Raw genomic sequence first — 5,670 nt, 5'->3', positions numbered from 1 at the left:
TGTGTGTGTGTGTGTGTGTGTGTGTGTGTGTGTGTGTGTGTGTGTGTTTACTGGCCATTTCCCTTGTTTTCCAGAATGATTTCCAGAAGTCCTCATTCTTCCACTTAGCAGCTATATGATTTGGGGCAAGTTTCTTTACCCATAAAGTAGAAGTAATAATGCAAATAGTTATTTGGGGTTGTTGGGAGGGCTCGAGGAGATAAAGTATCTGAAGAGCACAGGGGCACCTGGGTGGCTCAGTCAGTTGAGCATCAACTCTTGATCATAGCTTAGGTCTTGATCTCAGGGTTTTGAGTTCAACCCCACCTTGTGCTCCACACTAGGTGTGAAGCCTTCTTGGTAGGCAGGTAGGTAAATAGATAGCACAGAACATGGTCCAAGATAAAATATTAGCTATTATTCTTATTGTTGTAATTGTTACAAGTATATATTTTGATTTGAGCAGCTGCTGAAATTCTACTTGTTCTCAAGATACCTTCAGGTCACTCTAGTTTAGTAAACATTTACTGAGTGCTCAGTACATGCTGGGGACTGATAGGACACTGATGATACTACAAGTAAGATGTTGACCTTGCCCTTGGGTAGCTTACCTTCTAGTAGGGAAGGCAAACCTGTAAGTGGATGATTTCGGTTTAAGGCTGGGCTGCCATATACACTCACCGCCAGCTGTATGCAGCTGCTGAAACTAAATTGAGATGTGCTCTACATATAAACTACATGCTGGATTTTGAAGACTTGGTTTGAAAAGAGAATGTAAAATATCTAATTAATAATGGTTGGTATAGGGGAGCCTGAGTAGCTCAGTCTTACTTACCTGTTAGTATAGTCTTGATTACCTGTTGAAATAACATTTGGGGTATGGTGGGTTAAATATGTGATTAACTTTTTTTGTTGAAGCCCAGCTGGCACACGATGTTACATGGGTTTCAGGTGCACAATGTAGTGTTTCAACAAGTCTGCGCATTATGCCGTGCTCACCACAAGTATGGCGACTCGGTCACCATATGATGCTATCACAATACCACTGACTACATTTCCTGTGCTGTACCTTTTATCCCTGTGACATATGCATTCCATAACTAGAAGCCTGTGCCTGCCACCCCTTTACCCATTTATCGGTCTATTTCTGTTTATTCCCTTTTTGTTGATTCCATATATAACTGAAATCATATGGTATTCGTCTCTCTCTGACTTATTTCACCTAACATATGCTCTCTAGGACCATCTATGTTGTATATTTAGGACCATATGTTGCTATATGTATATATATTCATATATATATATACGTATATATACACACATTTATATACATACACACACACATACTACATGTTATTTGTCCATTAATCTATCAGTGGACACCTAGGTTGCTTATACATCTTAGCTATTGTAAATAATGCTGTAATAAACATAGGGACGCATATATCTTTACACATCAGTGTTTTCTTTTACTTAGGGTAAACACCCAGTAGTGGAATTACTGGAGATATAGGGTTTTTATTTTTAATTTTTTGTGGAACCTCCATACTGGTTTCCACAGTGGCTGCATCAGTTTACATTCCCACCAACAGTGCACAAGGGTTCCTTTTTCTCCATATTCTCACCAACACTTGCTATTTCTTGCCTTTTTGATTCTAGCCATTCTGTTAGGTATAAGGTGATACCTTTTTGTGGTTTTGATTTGCATCTCCCCGATGATAAGTGATGTTGAGCAACTCTTTGTGGGTCTATTGGCCATCTGTAGGTCTTCTGTGGGAACATGTCTCTTAACATCCTCTGCCCTTTTTAAAATCAGATTATTTGAGGTCTTTTGGTGTTGAGTTGCATGAGTTCTTTGTATATTTTGGATATTAACCCTTATTGGATATGTCATTTGCAAATGTTTTCTCCCATTCAGTGGTTTGCCTTTCTGTTTTGTTGATGGTTTTCCATGTCGTGCAAAAGCTTTTTATTTTGGTGTATTCCCAATAGTTTTTGTTTTTGTTTCCCTTGCCTGAGGAGACAGATCTAGAAAAATGTTGCCAAGGCCAATCTCAAAGATATTATTGCCTTTTTTTCTTTTAAGAGTTCTATGGTCTCAAGTCTCCCATTTAGATCATTAATCCATTTTGAGTTGTTTTTGTATGGCGTAAGCAGTCCAGCAAGTAGCTGTCCAGTTTTCCAAACACTATTTATCAAAGAGACTCTCTTTCCTTCCTTGTATGTTCTTGCCTCCTTTGTTGTAGATTAAGTGACCACACAACTGTGGGTTTATTTCTGGACTCTCTATTCTGTTACATTCATCTATGTGTCTGTATTTGTGCCAGTACCATACTGTTTTGATTACTAGAGCTTTGTATTATATCTTGAAATCTGGGAATGTGGTAAGGTTTATTCTTCTTTCTCAAGATTGCCTCAGCTATTTGGGGTCTTTTGTGGCTTCAGACAAATCTTAGTATTATCTTTTCTGTGAAAAATGAGGTTGGTATTTTGATAGGGATTACACTGAACCTGTAGATTACTTTGGGCATTATGGATATTTTAATAATATTGGTTCTCCCAATCCAGGAGCGTATTTGTGTCATTTCCACTTACTTGTGTCATCTTCAGTTTCTTTTATCAACCTTTATAATTTTCAGAGTACAGGTCTTTCACCTCCTTGGTTAAGTTTATTCCTAGGTGTTCTATTCTTTGTGGTGCGATTGTAAATGGAATTGTTTTCTTAATTTTGCTCTCTGTTATTTCCTGTATAGAGATGCAACTGAGGCACCTGGGTGGCTCAGTTGGTTAGGCGAATGACTTCAGCTCAGGTCATGACCTTGTGGTTTGTGGGTTCAAGCCCTGTGTTGGGCTCTGTGCTGACAGCTCAGAGCCTGGAGCCTACTTTGGATTCTGTGTCTCCCTCTCTTTGTCTGTCTCTGTCTCTCTCTCTCTCCCTCAAAAATAAGTAAACATTAAACATAAATTAAAAAAAAAGAAAACAAATGCAGTTGATTTCCAGGCATTATTTTGCCTCCTGCAACTTTACGGAATTCCTTTTTTCTAAATGTTTGTTTGAGAGTGAGCGCGAAAGTGAGCCTGTGTGCAAGCAGAGGAGAGGCAGGGAGAGATGGGAACAGAGAGAATCTCAAGCAGGCTCTGTGCTGACAGTCCGCAGAATTCTTGTAAGTTTTTTTAGTGGTGTCTCTAGGGTTTTCTATGTAAAGCATCATATCATCTACAAATAGTGACAGTTAAACTTCTTCTTATTATTATATTATTATTATTATTATTATTGGCTCCTGGGTGGCTCATTCAGTTAAGCAGCCAACTCTCAATTTCTGCTCAGGTCGTCATCTCGTGGTTCATGAGTTTGAGCCCTGTGTCAGGACTATGATTCTCTGTCACCCTCTCTTTGCCCCTCCCCTACTCACGTGCACACGCTCTCTCTCAAAAAAATTTTTTTTTAATTTAAAAACTGTAGTACTAGAAAACTTAAATTTATGCAGCCCCTGTTGCGCTTCTGTTAGATGGCAATGGTCTACGGTGATAGAGGGTGCTGTGGGAACCAACTCAGAAGGGCAGCATGTCAGGGGGTAAAGGAGTGCTTCCTGGAAGACCAGATGCATCCTGAGCTGAGTCTTAAAGGATGAGCAGAGGTTACCCAGGCAAGGACACAGCTTGAGGATATTCTAGATTGAGGTGACAGGAAGGCCCAAGGAAAGTGTGCCATTGGGGAGGAGCCCTGGGAACAGTTGGTTGTTATACAGCCTAAAGTGTTAGGAGCTGGGGACTGGAAGATGATGAAGCTGCCTGAGAAGTGAGGCCTGTCTTCCTACCATTTAACATCTAGTCGTCATTAAATGCCCTGGTTCTTGTCTTACGCACGAGGTCTGACTATGTGTCCACTCTTTGTCTGAAGTTGTGTGAACTATTGGCTGTTGAAAGTTTGAGGTTTCTGTCTCTACAAGAATAAGACGATCCTGGAAGATAAAACTAAGGCATGCACGTATGCTACTTGGAAGGCAGGATGTTATTTTCCCTTCTGTACACAGTCCTGGAGAGTGGATAGCAGGCTCACATTTCTGCTTCAAGTGTAGACCTAATGAATGAGAAACCTAGAGGAAGGTGAGAGCTTTTGGTATGCTCTCATTCATTGGGTCCAAGGAGAGTATACATGACTGCATTCACACCCATCTCTATGTCAGTGACCTTCAGTGGACTACCTCCCACCCCCAAATTCCCACCAATAAGGAATATAATTGGTCTTGGAACAACACAGCTTTGAACTGCACTGGTCCACTTACATGCAGATTTCTTTACAGTACAGTACTGTAAATGTATTTGCTCTTAAGATTTTCTTAATATTTTCTCTAGCTTACTTTAAGAATACAGTATATAATACATACATGAAATATGTGGTAATTGACTATTTAGGTTATCTGTAAGGCTTCCAGTCAACAGGCTATTAGACACATCTGGGGGGAGTCAGAAGTTATACATGGCTTTTTGACACGGAGAGTTGTTGCTCTTGACCCCTGCCATTATTCAAGGGTCAACTGTATAATCATTTATCAGATTACACTAATTGGGAAGCTCATTATATCCACTCTATCCCAAATCACCCTCAGGTCTTCTGCCTTTAATAACTAATTATTAAATGGACATTTAGTAGGTCATACAGGGTGAAAGAGGAGTACCAAAGGAGACTGAAAACCTAAGTGGATGGAGAAGCTGGAGAGTGACAAAACATCTTCAACATCTGCTTCTCACTCTTCAACGTGCACGTGAATCAAACAGATCCTGCGAAGATACTGGTTCTAATTCATTAGGTTTAGGGGTGGAAGCAACAATATGCATTTTTTTTTGGAGCTTCCGGGTCATGTCAGTGCTACTGGTCCATGGACCTCACTTTGAGTTACAAAGTCTTCAGAGTCAATTTAGTACAAATCTTTACCCACGGCTGGAAACTGCATTGCAACAGCCCTGATGAGTCATTAGAAGCCTCTGAGGGAAGACCTATCACGTGATTCACCTCCTCCTCCTTTGTGGAGTAAGTCTAATTGTTGGAGCAGTTTTTCTTGTCCCTAGACACTATCTGGGAAATTTCTATGCATTGGTCCTTGTTCTATTTCTGGAACCACGGAGATAATGAACCTGATCTCTCTTTCTCATGACAACCATTTGGAAATTTGAAGAGTATTTTTATATTTCCCTGAATTCTTTTCAGTACATTAAATCTCATCTCCTTTCGCTGTTAATCATAGGACCCTCTGGGCTGTCCTGGGAATCTGTTCTTTAAGTGTACCTCCTGTAATTGAGCACAGCAGTCTTGCTTTGTCTAAACATCAGAGAGTAAGATGGGCCTATTGCCTACTTGGCTGTTGATTTTCTGCTTCTGCTAGAGTCCTCCATCATCTTGGCCTGTTGACTACTCTTTGGGTGTCACTGCTTGTAAGCCCCTCTTAGTGAACAGAGCTAGAGAATATATGCATGCTTACATGTATGTGTATGTCTATGTATTTTCTCATTTGTCCATCCATCCTTCTGTCCATCCATCCATCCATCCATAGAAACCTCTGAGTTCAGCATGATAGATTTACTCCAATCCAGTTGCATAGGTAGATTGTAGTTTTCTCCCTTTCCATGTTTATAACTCCCTTCCCTGGAAGTAAAAAAAAAAAAAAAAAAAAAAAAAAAAAAAAAAAAAAG

General features: G+C 40.0%; 1 long non-coding RNA gene across 17 annotated transcripts in view; it reads left to right on the top strand.

Moving 5' to 3' along the window:
- The window catches only part of LOC121013680 (uncharacterized), a 68,695-nt gene that overhangs the window by 14,406 nt on the left and 48,619 nt on the right, over window positions 1-5,670 (top strand). The window lies entirely within an intron of this gene.

Source organism: Herpailurus yagouaroundi, unplaced genomic scaffold (assembly GCF_014898765.1).
Source record: "Herpailurus yagouaroundi ecotype Mexico unplaced genomic scaffold, PumYag 199, whole genome shotgun sequence".
Classification (NCBI taxonomy): Eukaryota; Metazoa; Chordata; class Mammalia; order Carnivora; family Felidae; genus Herpailurus; species Herpailurus yagouaroundi.
This window is presented reverse-complemented; position numbering and strand designations above follow the sequence as displayed.